At 41.9% G+C, this 16167-nt stretch overlaps 1 protein-coding gene across 7 annotated transcripts in view; it reads left to right on the top strand.

The window, feature by feature from the left end:
- The window catches only part of SLC8A1 (solute carrier family 8 member A1), a 442272-nt gene that overhangs the window by 69077 nt on the left and 357028 nt on the right, over positions 1-16167 (top strand). The gene's annotated exons all lie outside the window — the stretch shown is intronic.

Consider the following 16167-nt stretch of genomic DNA (forward strand, 5'->3'; position numbering starts at 1 on the left):
TGGCAATTCGTATTTCCCTCTCCAGACAATGTGGCAATGGTTGGGATGTGAGCAGAGTGATCGAATGTAACAAAGAATTTTGTGAAGAAAGCTTTGTGCATGGTGTCCGCAGTCGGTGGAAAGAAAGTCCGGTTTTGCACTAGGTATTTATTTAACCCCCCTATGCCTGGCTCCCTTGCAGGCGCTATCTCTCTACTGCTAGTCAGCCACTAGTGGTTGTGAATATAACAATACAAACTTTGTCCTGCTGGAGGTGTAAAGACTAAAAACACAGAGAGAGAGAAGGATATCAGTAGGTGTAGTGGAAAGAGCTTTTTAAAAAATGACGGTGGTAAAGACAGTACAGACATCCGTGTCATGGAGGAGCTGGTGGAGTAGGTGGAGAGCCTGATCAGATCTGGTTAAAGGCATAGCTTGAGTTTCTCAAATGAGAGCAATTGAACATCCACACTGTAGTATCTGTGTGAAGATATCCTGAGGGAAATGGAGAGCAATCAGGAGGGGATTCTGAAAGCACACCTCCCATCCAGAACCCCGTAACATACACACTCACTCCTCACTTGCAGGTTTCTCTTTCTCAGAGCTGCTCCTGCAGCAAGTCAGGCAAAGAGGGAGGAAAATATATTTAGATATTTCATTCATTTCAGAAAACAAAGCTGCAATAGGAATGATTGCTTTTAGGTTCCTCTTTGTTACTTGGATTTACCTCTATCGGTTTGCTTAATTTTGAGGTTAGCATGAAAAAAGAGGAAGGAAGAGAACTAGCTCGCTCCATCTTTGGGGCCTCCTGAATGAGAAGGCGGGGACAGATCCGCTTATTTCATCAGAAGCATAATGTATTTTCTTAAATGGTTTTCATTTTAGGGACTCTGCCTGCTTGAAGGATTCCATTTGGATCTGAGGGCTAGTTCATTATTTCTCCCACCTACTAAAGAAGGAGCCTTGATTTTTCTCTCCTAAACTGGCTCTTTGATTAAATATGGCATGACCAATTCCTAGGGAAAAAGTAAAGCCAACAAACAAACAACAAAAACCTGCACAGAGGTTAAACTGTTCTTCACTATTGAGCTGTGTAGGGACAGCAAAGGATATGAGTGTCCGTGACAATCAGACATCCCTTACTCTGCCTTGAAGCCTTAACAGGGCTGAAAGAGGAGTGTAATGAATTAGAATCTGAAGGCTGTGCTTTACATCTGTGTCCGTTTACTTCATCATTACTATTTAATGGTTTCTACTGTATCTTTTCAGATTAAGTACTGGATAACTCTTATGTTGATCATGAAAGGGAAGAAAAATGCATGGCCCCAGCAGTGGTTTAACTCCAAATACAATGACAAAAAGAAAGTGAAATTACAAAAGGAAGGTGAAGTATAGTCAGTAACACCTACAGGACTATTTGTAGGAATTGTATTCATTGCTCTCTCTAATAACTCACTATGTTTTGAAAATTAAATATTTCAAGAGAGCTTCAGCCTTTTGTTAGCAAGCTATATTTAACATGTTTTTTACCAGACAAAAATAGTTTTATTTATCTTGCAAAGTAAACGCATATCTCCTTCCCTGTAAGTACTTAATCTGTTTCTTTGACAAAATAAATGGTGAAAAAAGCTCTGTAGAGCCTACCAAGTTGCATTTCCCCTTTAAAGAAAGTATAAAGCATGCATTTAGCTTATGGATGGGTTATTCTCAAAGTAAGTGCATTTGGGGACTGTACCATCTGGTTTTCATGGTGTAGTTCAGTAACAGGCCCTTTCTCTGGGATGCCTTCAGGTAGAGGGAGAAAAGCAAGTAGGTGAGAAGCAAGCAATCTGTCCCATCATCATGGAAATACACAAGATCTAAGTTGAAATAGAAATTAAATGTGGAAAAAGAAGCATAACTAAAGAGGATGGTAGAGCACATAGCTTGCACATTTGATATTTTTGCAGTGTGTATCTATGTTGCTTTTCTCTAAAAATTGTTGCTTGACATTGGGCTGACAAAACTTAGGAATCAACGTGCTGAGATCTCGCTTCTTCTTGAGCCTTCCAACCTCTTTTTTTTTTTCCTCTAAGGGATAAATGTCTCTTGTCAAAATGTCTTTCAATATCGTAAATACCTCATGGTCAGACCCCTCATCATAACCTGTACCAAGTAGTTTCCCATCTGATCAGATTCTCCTGCTCCCTCTTGTGGCTAATGTTCTGACTTTCTTTGGATTTCAGAATCCATTCCCTCAGCCTATCAATTTGGTTCTAATTTTCAGTGGTAACTTGGGGCTAACAAAGCTGGTAGATTGCTGAACTAGCTGTTTCCAATTTTCTCTCTGAACAAAGGGAGATCTACCCCCAGAGATGGAGAGACGTCCTTCAGGTTTAGTGGATGCAAATGTCACTTGTTCTCTGACTCTTTAAGATGGACTAGGTTCTGGGAAAGTGAGCTTGCAGAGTCTTGCTCTGAGATTTTATCCTGGACTCAGGGCCTCATTAAGTGCAGTGGGATTATTTTGAGTTTTCTTTTTTTCCTCTTCCGAAAGATAGCTCTCCTTGTGTGAAAGTGTCTGCATCGCCTGTCTCTCTTCCTGCCTCCCTCTGTCCTCAGCCTCCCGTGCATGTGGGCATACACACACACACACTCTTCACAAAAGATATTTTATACAACACGTATTTTGAAAACTTCAACTAATAAATGACTTAGATTCTCAGCAGAGTTTGAATATCAAGCTGCTCTTTTTTCCGAACTGGAGACTCCTAGGGTAAACTACTCTTACTGATAAGTTTTCATCACCAGCAGTTGAGAATACAGATGAGATCAGGCGTCTTTTACTTGTGTGTTGATTCAATTTGGAAGACAGTTGCTCCCAGCTCTTGTGCTTCAAGTGTTTTCTGTAGGCTCTCTTTGCTGACAACTCTGTATTGAACCCTTAAGTGTTTTATGTCTACATTTGTGATTTCTCCTTTGATGGGTGCAGTCAGGAGACTATAGTAAGTACAAAGTTTCATGAGAATCCCTTTTTCTCTTCATCTGAAACTGTGTAGCCAGTTTTCAGGAGGAAGAGGAGACCATGGGGGAGGGGAAAAGTGCTGAAGTGATGAAAAGCAGCTGAAGTGATGAAGGTGTGTTTGTGAGCAGGGGCAAGTACATTGTAGGCAGCTGCCTAGAAAGTGATTTGGGAAGCCCAAAACATGCCTGAATTCAAAGCATTTATCTGTCGACCAGTGTAGGATCAGGAATTCTTACTATTACAGATATTCATTTGAATAAAGTAATTCTGTCTAATAAATCCCTAATAGAACGCAATGGGATTACCTAGAAAAGAGTTCCCATTCATTTTCACAAACCATTCGCATCTGTTCATTTATTAACTTGGATTGGTTTATCAGATCATCTGGCAGATAGAGAAGTCCGGAGGACCTAGAACACAGGAAGGTGGAGAGGAAGTGAAAATCCTGTCCAGCTAGTGCCCCTAGAGGGCCCTTCAGGTGAGGAAGTGCCCGGGAACTGGAGCCAGGCTACTGAAGTTCAGGGCTAGAAAGTAGCCATACAGAGGCAAAGATAAACTGGCACCCTGAAATTTTACTTCCAGGGCAGCAAATGTAACAAGTTTCTTGAAAATTTAGCTTAAGTCTTCTGAGAAATGGAGGAGATATGTCCCTTAGTGTGAAATGATATCCTTAAAATCTTGAATGGCTTCTGCTGTGTCATTTTGGAGTATTCATACCATTCACCTAGAAAACTAATGTGATACTCCTTCAGACAAACATTTATTTTTGCATATGTAATAGACATAGAAACATAAAATGTAAATATTGGAATCCATCTTAATTTTTTAGAAAAGACAGAAAAATTCATCACTTTATAGATGTCATTGTGTGTGAAGTCAGAAAAATAATCTCATGGTTGAACCTAATGTGAGATGAAGTCTAACAGACATGAGGGTGATTCGGCAATTTACTTTAACACAACTATGACATTTATTGAGCACTCAGTGTATGCACTGCACTGGGCTTTTCAGAGAATGCAGATGCTAAAGAGGAGTTATTTGACATTTGTTGAACACCCAATATGTTCCAGACATCAGTCTAGGCACTTTACCTATTTTCTCATGTAATACCCATGCAAGGAAACATCCTGATTCTGACTTAAAGATGAAGACTATGGTTCAGTTAAAAAACTTGTCCAAGAGTGAGTAGGTGATGGTACCAGTTTTTGAGGCTTTTCCAAAGTCTTGCTCTTTGTTCTTGTTGATGTACAGTCTAGAACACCTAAATACTGGGTCGAATAAGATAGGTGGCTGTGGCTGTGGCTGTCTAATAAGCCCAGTGCTCTAGAGTTGAGAGGAAGAGAACACTGGAAAAGGTTTCTTGGAGGAGGAGGCATTTTAGTTCATTCTCAAAGAATGAAAAGGCCTTTGAAATAAGCAGAGTCTTGCTATTTTTAAAACATGTAAACAAGCCCCAGCTAATTTATGACAAGGACCACCCCAGAGCAAGGCTAGGGCCATTTCCAAATATCAGACCAGCTGCGTGTCCCAGTCAGGACCACGCCATGGGGCCTGTGGATCTGGAACAAGAGATAGCAGAAGCCATTGCACACATGTGTTTTACATGGGAAACCAAAGTGGATGATGAGTTTCCAGCAGGCCTTGAAGGAGAGATGCTGTATCGGCCTCAGAGGTGAGGCACGGAACACAGCCCCTGCCCACCTGTCCCTTCCTTTATATTTGATGGGTGTGGGTTCTGCACCATCACAGGTGGTTTTCCTTTCCCTCTTGAGCACCAAATGGCTCTGGTGCTTTCTCCCTGAAGCTTTTTCAGCTGCCCACTTCTGCTTCCCCTTAAGGCACAGGACCCAGGGCCCCCTTTGGCTCTGCTCTGTTCAATGGACAGCGCCCACTTTTAGCAGGTTTAGAGAATCAGGCTGCTTACTCTACACACCAGCCACCGCTTCCTCTCTGCTTCATGGTAGAGCCCCCGGAGCGAGTGGCATCAGACAAGGGCAAAAGGGTAAAGTCTGGGGAGGAGCCCAGGGGCTCGGTCATCTGTGTTCCTCAGAAACTGCAGGTCGCCACTCTTCCAAATCTGCGAGGAGATCCAACCAGGCCGTCCTAAAGGAGATCAGTCCTGGGTGTTCATTGGAAGGACTGATGCTGAAGCTGAAACTCTAATACTTTGGCCACCTGATGCGAAGAGCTGACTCATCTGAAAAGACCCTGGTGCTGGGAAAGATTGGGGGCAGGAGGAGAAGGGGACGACAGAGGATGAGATGGCTGGATGGCATCACCGACTTGAAGGACATGGGTTTGGGTAAACTCTGGGAGTTGGTGATGGACAGGGAGGCCTGGCCTGCTGCGCTTTATGGGGTCTCAAAGAGTTGGACACGACTAAGCTACTGAATTGAACTGAACTCTTCCAAATTCTACTTTTCAAATGTTGGTTGACATGGACCACCTGGAGCTGAAATCTGAGAGTTGATATTGGATGCAGTTGGTAACTCTTCTCTCTTTCTTTCTTTCTGTCTTTCTTCTCCTGGCTGTGCAGCTGCCCCTGCCCCTTTTTGTAGAACTTCTCATCACTTCTCACACTGCTTAGAACTCCTGGTAGCTCTGGAAGACCACATCAGAGGTCATCTAGTTTTGTTTGTTTTTTTTTTAATATATATATTTGACAACTAAGCAAATGGAGACCATATGAAATTAAATGAATTTGTAGAATGAATATAGAAGTGGGATATAGTTGGATCCAGATGTGTGACTCTAAAATTATTTCTCAAAATTTACATCTCTCTTTTTCTTTGATAATATGTTAATAGAAGGCCCTAGACATGTGCCTGTGTTTTCTGAGCTCAGGAGTCCCTGGATGTCTAGCAGTAATTTCCTCAGATGGAAAAAGAATGATGACTTTGCTTCTAGATCAAGGATATTGATGAATGCAATGAAGGATGTATGGCCCTCAGACCAAAGTTCTCTGAGGTCAACAGGCATATCCTGCATGCATGCTCAGTTATGTCTGACTCTTTGCAACCTGCTATATAGACTGTAACCCGCTAGGCTCCTCTGTGCATGGCATTCTCCAGGCAAGAATGCAGGAGTGGGTTGCCATGTTGTCCTCCAGGCAACAGACATGTCATATTAGTTTCAATGTTTGTTTGAATTCAACAAATGGCATATTTTATATTGTGCAAGGTCCTTAACTTCTCTGTGCCTCATTTTATTCATCTGTTGAAAGTGAAAGTGAAAAAGTTGCTTGGTCGTGTCCAACTATTTGCAATCCCATGGACTGTAGGCTCCTCCGTCCATGGGGTTTTCCAGGCAAGAGTACTGGAATGGGTTGCCATTTCCTTTTCCAGGGGTCTTCCTGACCCAGGGATCTTCATCTGTTAAATGGGAGTGATAATAGTAGAGAGCCTTATGGGTGTTTTGTGAGGAATAATACATTAATACTTATAAAACATGTGGAACTGCCAATAGCACAAGAGTGCTCAATGAGGATTGCTTCTTACTGCTTGAGGGACAACTGTCCCAACTGTGTGCCTTTACGTGGACATTCTGATTGTGGAAGGTTGTCTTGGAGAGCCAGAAGATAAGGACACACGTAATGGCTGCACCAGGTCACAAAACTGTTGTTTTGTTTTTTAATTAATTAATTTATTTTAATTGGAGGCTAATTACTTTACAATATTGTGGTGGCTTTTGCCATACATCAACATGAATTAGCCATGGGTGTACATGTATACCCCCATCCTGAATCCCCGCAGAACTGTTTTTGAAAGGGCCACAGAGTAAATAATTTTGGCTTTGTGGACCACAGGGCCTGTCATAGCTACTCAACACTGCTGTCAAAATGTGAAAGCAGCCATTGACAGTGCTTAAATGCATGAACATGCTGTGTTCCATAAAACAGTTTTTACTTACACTGAAATTTGAGCATTGTGTAATTTTCACATTATGAAACAGTGCTTTTTAAAAGTGTTTCAATCATTTCAAAATATATTAAAAAAATAGGCATTATCAAGACAGATGGTAGGCTAAATTTGACCTGTTGGCCATAGTTTCCTATCCCTCGAGACACAGATCTTAAGAGAAACACAGCAGTCACCTTAGGGGCTGCAGGAATCTGAGCAATCAGGGTTGGTGTCATGGGAAGAGAGCTGGCCTAGAAACTCAGAGACCTTGTTTTATAGCCTAGCTTTGTCACTTCTGAGATGCGTGGCTTTGGGGGAAAAGTCTTTTAAGTTCTCATAGCCTGAGTTTTCTTGCAGGGAAAAGGGAGGAAGGGGCAACATTAGAAGACTTTTAGGGGCCTTCCTAGCAATAAAAGCAGTTTTCTGAAGGGGAATTGGATATTCAAAATGGGTCATGGAGGACAGGTAGAAAAATATGAGAAGGGAAAACAGGGTGTATATTTGGGTAATTTTCAGTTTGTAGCTCAGCTGTCTACCAGGAATAGTAAATCTGGCAAGTTAGACAGGTGATGTATAATGGATGATGACCTTGAATGCCAAAGTGAGGATTAGGATATCATAGCTTTGGGCTGTCAGCAAAATTCTTCAATTTTACAGATCAAGCTGAGAAAGGGAAAATGACTTGTCCAAGACCACATGACTGGTTGATGAGAGCCAAGACTAGCACTCATTTCTTTTGGCCCCAAGACCAATGACCCTTCTGTCTACAGTACTGCCCCCCAGCAGTGTGGTAGAATGCAGTTAATTTTGACTGTGTGACTGTGCCCTCAGAGGGGGAGATTCTCATACACATTTCAGAAGCTGTTTTTAGCATTTTCTAAACATGATCTCATACCCCAGCGTATCTAAGAAGGTAGGTCTGTGAGTAATCCCATTATTGAGAAGGGTAATTACAGAAGTGTCAGCCTAAGGCCTTGCACTCCCGCAACCTTTAGCCTGGCTTCTTGCTGAGTGTCTTTTAAAAAATTTTGGCTCAGATGTTATTTCATGAGCAAAGCCTTCCCTAATATCCTAGTAGGTCAGGCCTTCCATTACTTACTCTCCTAGGACTGTGTTTTTCCTTTATAGAATTTATCAATTAATAAATGCTTCTTTCTGTAACAATTTAAATGTTTCTGTTTGCAACAGTTTAAATTAACATCTATCGTCTGTCTTCCTAGCTAGATAATAAATTCTGGGAGGAGAGAGATTTTCTGTTTAGTTCATGGTTCTAGCCCCCAGTACTTTGCCAGACACATAATACACATTCAGTGTTTGTCGAATGAATGAATACATGTTCTCTCATTAATCACTGATACTGGTGAAAATAATCCTTGCTTACGCAAAGACTTAATAGGCAGGGGTTAACTGTCTTCACTTGTTAATAAAAGATTAAATGATGAGTATTTCCTTCTCCACTGAATTTTTTCTCTTTTTCAAAAGCCCCTGTCTAATCCTCAGCCTATCACAAAAAGACAATAATAGTCATGGCATAGTTACTAAAATTAAAACCATGAGCCAATATTTAAACAGTTCTTCAAATACAGGTGTATGGGATTGTTTTAAAACAGTGGTCCCCATTCTTTTTGGCACCAGGGACTGACTATATGGAAGACAGTTTTTCCATGGACCAAGGTGAATGGTTTTGAGATGATTAAAGCACATTGCATTTATTATGCACTTTATTTCTATTATTATTACATCAGCTCCATCTCAGATCATCAGGCATTAGATCCCAGGGGTTGAGGACCCCTGGTTTAAAGGACATGTTCACTAGCTGCCTTACTTAGTAAACTGTATGTTTCCTAAACTGTGCTCAGGGATTTGTGTAAAAAGTTCATATTTTCCCTCCTGAAAAGCTACTTGATTTATTTCTCTAAATTTGGTTAGTTCCTTTCTAAGCTGCTTCCATTTAAAAAAGTGGATGTGTTATATATACACCCAGAGCTGTGTCACTGCATCTATTGTCAGAAACTTCAGAAAATTAGAACATAGAATGTTGATGAAGGGTCACCATTGTGTGAGCACCAATCAACTTGAATTTTTTAAAAAAAATTTTGTTTATTTGTGGCTGTGCTGAGTCTTTGTTGCTTCAGGGGCTTTTATCTGGTTGTGGTGAGCAGGGGACTACTCTATATGTGGTCTCTGGGCTTATCATTGCGGAAGCTTCTCTTGTTGCTGATCGTGGGTTCTAGGGCACGCAGGCCTCAGTAGTTGCCGCACATGGACTCAGTAGCTGTGGCTCCCGCGCTCCAGAGCACATGTTTAGTACTTGTGGTGCAGTGGCTTAGTTGCTCTGCGGCATGTGGGATCCTCTCGGCCTAGGCATTGAACCTGTGTCTCCTGCATTGGCAGGCAGATTCTTCGTCACTGAACTATACCAGGAAAGCCCCCAACCTAGGTTTTTAAAAAATTATTTCTTTTACTTTCTGTTTCTGTTCTCCTCAAGGGCATCTTATTTAAAGGATTGTGCTTTGTGACTATGCAGGAAAATTGGAAAGACCTACAAACTTTCAGTTGATAAATTCCCATCCCCGAAAAATAATCTACTTGAAGATGAAGCTTAATGACTCAGGGAAAAAAGCTGATGAAATTCACCAGTTTGCTCACATAACCAGCATTTTTGTTGTTAAAAAAGATTTTTTTTTTAAGGCGTTGTGCATGTTCCTATTGCATGGCTTGAAACTGAATTCTGTATTAAACATCCCCAGTCCCAAGAGACAGACTAGAAAGCCGGAAGAGTGACTGCAGAGATTTACTCTTGAGTTGAAGGGAACAGGGGAACTTGGGAAGGCTCCATACCAGCCTCTCATTTAAAGAGCACAACTTTCCTCACCACCTAGGAGGTCCAGTTTGGGTTTTATGTTTCTGTGTATTGTTGACCTCTGTTCAGAGCTTGTGAGTGGAACCTGATTGAAAGGTCTCTGAAGCCTTCCAGAGAAGCAGAAGATATTAAGAAGAGGTGGCAAGAATACACAGAACTGTACAAAAAAGATCTTCACGACCCAGGTAATCACAATGGTGTGATCACTCACCTAGAGCCAGATATACTGGAATGCTAGGCCAAGTGGGCCTTAGGAAGTATCACTATGAACAAAGCTAGTGGAGGTGATGGAATTCCAGTTGAACGATTTCAAATCCTAAAAGATGATGCTGTGAAAGTGCTGCACTCAATATGCCAGCAAATTTGGAAAACTTGGCAGTGGCCACAGGACTGGAAAAGGTCAGTTTTCATCCCAGTCCCTAAGAAAGGCAATGCCAAAGAATGCTTAAACTACCACACAGTTGCACTCATCTCACATGCTAGTAAAGTAATGCTCAAAATTCTGCAAGCCAGGCTTCAACAGTATATGAACTGTGAACTTCCAGATGTTCAAACTGGTTTTAGGAACCAGAGATCAAATTGCCAACATCCGTTGGATCATCAAAAAGAACAAGAAAGTTCCAGAAAAACATCTACTTTTGCTTTATTGACTATGCCAAAGCCTTTGACTGTGTAGGTCACAACCAACTGTGGAAATTCTGAAAGAGATGGGAATACCAGACCACCTGACCTGCCTCTTGAGAAATCTGTATGCAGTTCAGGAAGCAACAGTTAGAACTGGACATGGAACAACAGACTGGTTCCAAATCAGGAAAGGAGTACATCAAGGCTATGTATTGTCACCCTGCTTATTTAACTTATATGTAGAGTACATCATGAAAAACGCTGGGCTGGAGGAAGCACAAGCTTGGAATCAAGATTGCTGGGAGAAATATCAATAACCTCAGATGTGCAGATGGCACCACCCTTATGGTGGAAAGTGAAGAACTAAAGAGCCTCTTGATGAAAGTGAAAGAAGAGAGTAAAAAAGTTGGCTTAAAGCTCAACATTCAGAAAATAAAGATCATGGCATCTGGTCCCATCACTTTGTGGCAGATAGATGGAGAAACACTGGAAACAGTGGCAGACTTTATTTTGGGGGCTCCAAAATCACTGCAGATGGTGATTGCAGCCATGAAATTAAAAGACGCTTGCTCCATGGAAGAAAAGTTATGCAACCTAGACAGCATATTAGAAAGCGGAGACATTACTTTGCCAACAAAGGTCCATCCAGTCAAGGCTATGATTTTTCTAGTATTCATGTTTGGATGTGAGAGTTGGCCTATAAAGAAAGCTTAGCACTGAAGAATTGATGCTTTTGAACTGTGGAGCTGTAGAAGACTCTTGAGAGTCCCTTGGACTGCAAGGAGATCCAACCAGTCCATTCTAAAGGAAATCAGTCCTGAATATGATGCTGAAGCTGAAACTCCAATACTTTGGTCATATGATGCAAAGAACCAACTCATTGGAAAAGACCCTGATGGTGGGAAAGATTGAAGGTGAGAGGAGAAGGGAACAACAGGGGATGAGATAGTTGGATGGCATCACAGACTCAATGGACATGAGTTTGAGTGGACTTGGGAGTTGGTGATGGACAGGGAGGCCTGGCGTGCTGCAGTCCATGGGGTTGCAAAGAGTTGGACATGACTGAGCTGAGCTGAACTGAACTGAACTGAACTGAAGACTTCCATGGATTTGCTCCTTTGCCCTGTGTCTATGTAGGTTCCTAGCTATCCTTAGCTGTTTCTCTTTGAGGAAAGCAGAACAAATCCTTGCCAAAATTATGAAGTATGTATATTACTCTCAGTGATTTAATCTCCTCTTTGGAGGACCCTGTTCATCTCTGATTAGGGTCCATTTTTCTCTGCCCTCTTCTCTCTTCCCTTCCGTACACACTCACCATTTTTATTTTTTGGCCATGCTGCATGGCATGTGGAATCCTAGTTCCCCAACCAGGGATGGAACCTGTGCCCCCTGCGTTGGAAGCATGGAGTCTTATCCACTGGACTGCCAGGGAAGTTCTGAGGGAAATCCTGGGACTTCATATTTTAGTGCTGTCTGGAGTCCCAGTTTGTGATGAGAGCCCATCTGATATATTACTTCACTTCAGCAGCATACTGATATTACAAAAAATGTCTCCTAATATGTAAGCACCACCTTCCATCAAGGACCTTCTTTAAGTCCTTTTGCTCTCTAGTCTGTCTTTGCTAAACATGCTGATACCCTTCCAGCTAGTTCTGCCTTCCTACCCAGTTCTGCCCTTCATGCATTTCTACCTGTCATGCCAGTCCCAGGACCATCTACATCAGAATCACCTATGATGCTTCTTAAAATTCAAATTTGGGGGTTCCTCTTTAGAGCTACAGGGCTTTCCTCATGGCTCAGCAGATAAAGAATTTGCCTGTAATACAGGCGACCTGGGTTTAATCCCTGGGTCAGGAAGATCCCCTGGAGAAGGGAATGACTGCCCACCCCAGTATTCTTGCCTGGAGAATTCCATGGATAGAGGATCCTGGTGGGCTACAGCCCATGGGGTCACAAAGAGTTGAATGCAACTAAGCATTTAACACTTAACACTTTTTTCTTTAGATCTACTGTGTACCCAATGATAGGGCCCAGTTATCTTCACTTCAATGAATTTTCCAGAAGATCCTTAGGTGAAGTGAAGTTGAAGAAGTGTTGTTCTGTGCCTTTAGCCACATCATTGCTTCCTTCTGCAATGCCCTTACTCTCTCCGGCTTCTGTTGCTTTTTCCAGTCCCTTCCTTTTATGGAATTTTCCATCTTCTTTCTCCTATTCATGGTCATTTGAGTAAATATCACTTGAAGACCGTAAATTTATCAGGAACAGGGACTGGGAATCTGTCCTTTTTGTAATCCCCACAGTGTTTGATCTGGTGCTTTGCACTAGAAGTCGTTCAATAAATTCTTGAGAACAAATGAATGGTCTACTCTCTAGAATTAGGAATACCAGGAGGGTTATACTTCACTCAAACAAATGTCTGAAGGCAAAATGTCAACAAGCTAGTGTGGGAAATATTTTTAGGTAGGAGATCTTTTTTGGTGACCCAGAAATAAATGTGACACACATGACCTCATTTTTTTTCAGTGTAAGGTCAAACATCAGGAAAGGTTGCTCTTTTCAGGGTGGATGGTGAACAAATCATTACCTGAAATAGTTGCTATTGTCCAACATGAGACCCCTGAAAGTTTCATGGAAGAGATGATCTGAGGCCCCCTCTGGGAGTTCACTACATTTGAAATCTTTTGGTTGCAAGACTGTAGATGGAGCAATTGGAGGTTTCTAGAAGCCCACTTTTATGACCCCAAGACCCCAGGTATGTTAACCTGGAAATGAAGTGGTCCACTTTGAGGGCATTCACGTGGTGAATTCGTGTGGTCATAGTCTTCCTATCTGAATGCCTGGAAAGTCTCTCCTCTTCCATGATTCCCTAGTCATGGAAGAGTTCTGGAAAGCAAGACTCACTCCTTGTCTCTCGTGATGACTTACTAGAATGTGAGCTTCTTTGGGGAATATCGTCTTATATGTCTTTAAAACACAGTATCTGGCACATCTGAGTGGCTAAGAAAAGCTTGGCAAACTTGTGAATGAATGTGTTGTTTTCCCATTTCTTTGGATTACTTACCAGTTAAAAAATTAAAAGGTAAACATGTCTTGACCCCAAGATATGGGGTCTGTGGGCTGTGTTGAGACTATTAAAAAATTTTTGATTTATTGTCATTAGAACTGCGTATTAACTTACTTGTTGGGCTAAAATTTGGTATCATTCTCCCCAGCTTTTCAGATTGCCTTCTTTTATTTTAGTTTTGCTTGTTCACTGCTAGGACTTCATTCACTATTTTCTTTTCTCCTGACTGAATGGAAAGACCTTGAGATTATTACATGCCTTTGGAGGGATTTCCGACCTCAGATTTTAGCTGATGATCCCCTAAATGGATCATCTTTCCTTGTCACGTGATGAAGGGGAGTGCTTACAAAAGCCTTCCTTGGGGGTGGGGTGGCAGGAGATGGGCAAGGGAAAGATGAAAATCTCTAGGTGAGGTGATGTAAACTACACACGTTTATTCAGGTGGAAAGGAGGGGCAGCATGAGAAGGTTATTTTGCATGAAGTAAGGAGCTCTTTGCTAGGAAAGAACAGTCTTGTTAATCTCTCTAGTGAAAACAGATAAATGAAAAGGTGTTGCGGTCCTTCATTCTTCTCCTCTACCGCACATTGATTGTGGCTTTTCAGTCTGATACTGGCCTCTGCTCCCTTTAGGGGTATCCATCTTACCTAGGGAACATTTCTAAATGCATATGCTTAGGTCCAGCACCTGGATTCTGATTCCACATCAGACATTTGATGAATCAGCACAAGGCCAACTGAGAAGTATTTTATTCATTTAATAAAAGCAGGTGCTGTGCATCTTCCAAGTAGCAGGGTATGCTCAAGGAACTGGGTGAACAAGGGAGACAGAAATCCCTACCCTTACAGAGTTGACATCTATGAGAGAATAAGCAGAACTGTTAAATAAAGTATATATTGTATAAAAAATAGTAAGTTCTAGGACTTACAAACATAGAGAACAGACTTGTGGTCCCCATGGGGGGAGGAATTGGGGGAGAGAGTGACTGAAAATTTGAAATTAGTAACTGCAAACTATATAGAATAGATTAACAGCAAGGTCCTACTGTATAGCATGGGGAATTACATTCAATATTCTGGGATAAACCATAATGGAAAAGAATATAAAGAAGAATGCATGTATGTGTATAACCAAATCACTTTGCGGTACAGCAGAAATAAACACAGCATTGTAAATCAACTATAATTCGATAAAAAGTAATAAGTTCTATATAGAAAAACAAAGTAAGGGAAAAGGGTCTCATGACTTTTCAGTAACATTTTCATTATCCTGAAACCATCTTTCCTTTTTGGCCACGTTGCCTGACCATTACCCCAGCTGCTAGCTTTGATGAATGAAGAGGGTGTTTTCTGACATGGGACAGGGGCCCTGTCATCTTGTAAGTCTGGGCAGGGGGCTTGAGCCCCTTAGGTGATGTCTAACTGCTTGTCTCCCAGAAGACCTGTCCTCATTTTTCAGGCAGAAAAGTAGAAACTCTCTCTTTGGGGAAAAAGTAAAGTAATAGCAGAGCGTTCTGTGGGCACTAAAGGAGCTCCTTGGTGAAGTGGGGCCATGGCCTGATGGCCTGAGGGTGGGGACCAGAATGGTAATTGGCTCCCTCGGTGGACGATCAGATAAAGAAGGGCATCTGCTGGCAACATCTTTGTCTAGAAGCATTTGGAAGTGCTTGCATTTGTAGTGGATGAGAATTCGTGGTTGCTTTACCATTGCTTTAGAAACAGAGTCATTGCTTTGTTTTGAGGCTTTCAGTCAGCAAGAATTACAGAGATGGGGATTCCAGGTCTTGATGGAGAGTCAAGGAGTTCCTTGGAAAAACCCCAGCTGCCGATCAGCAGAAAGAGACTAGGCCCCCTCAAGCACAGAACTGGTGAGAATGCCAGAGGTGTTTCCTCTCTGAGCTGGATCTCCTTGCAGTCAGAACCACTGAAGCTCCCAGTGCCGTGCTGCCTAACTGCTCCTTGAGCCTCTGCTATGGCAGTTTGACGAGGATCTGTCTGGCGAGTACATGCACCCATTTCTGTGACCCCTCCTTTTGCCATAGAGGGGTGGGCTCACTCAGTTTGATACCTGTTCACCATCCTTTGTCAGTGACGGTCAGGTCTGTCATCTATAGGTGTTGGAGCTGTTTGTTTTAAAATAAATAGCAGAAGATAATGTGAGTATTCTTGCTACTGTGCTGAAGGCTCATTTGGATGATGGAATGAACATTCCTAAGTAAGAACTGGCCCTGGATGTAAGGGCTTATCTGAAACCACTGTGAAGATCAGACTACCCCTTGTTCAGAGTTCAGTAGTGAAAGATTAGAAGGTCAGTTCAGGGTGAAAGATTAGAAGGTCAGGCAGCAGACTAACGCATCAACAGCTACTATTTGCTGCTTAATTTTCATAGAAATAAATATTTGAGGAGACAGTGGCAAGAGTCAGATCTGTTCGCATCTGATGACTGAGGCATCAGAATGGAGACAAAACATGGAGGAAAAAAATGAAGAAGGACTCATTTTTTGATGACACCTAACCCACATCCTCAGGGCTTCACTGGTGACTCAGTGGTAAAGAAACCCCATATCCTCACAAGCATTTGGATTTGGTGTTAATTTAATAAGGAAAGAAACTGAAGTCCAGAGAGTTCTTTCCAGTTGCTTCACAACCAATAAGCTATAGCAGTGTTTTTTGGTCCACTGACCTCGCAAATTAGACTACTGTGAAACCACCTTTTGAATATCATTGTGACATTTT

The sequence above is a fragment of the Dama dama genome, chromosome 11 (assembly GCF_033118175.1).
Source record: "Dama dama isolate Ldn47 chromosome 11, ASM3311817v1, whole genome shotgun sequence".
Lineage (NCBI taxonomy): Eukaryota > Metazoa > Chordata > Mammalia > Artiodactyla > Cervidae > Dama > Dama dama.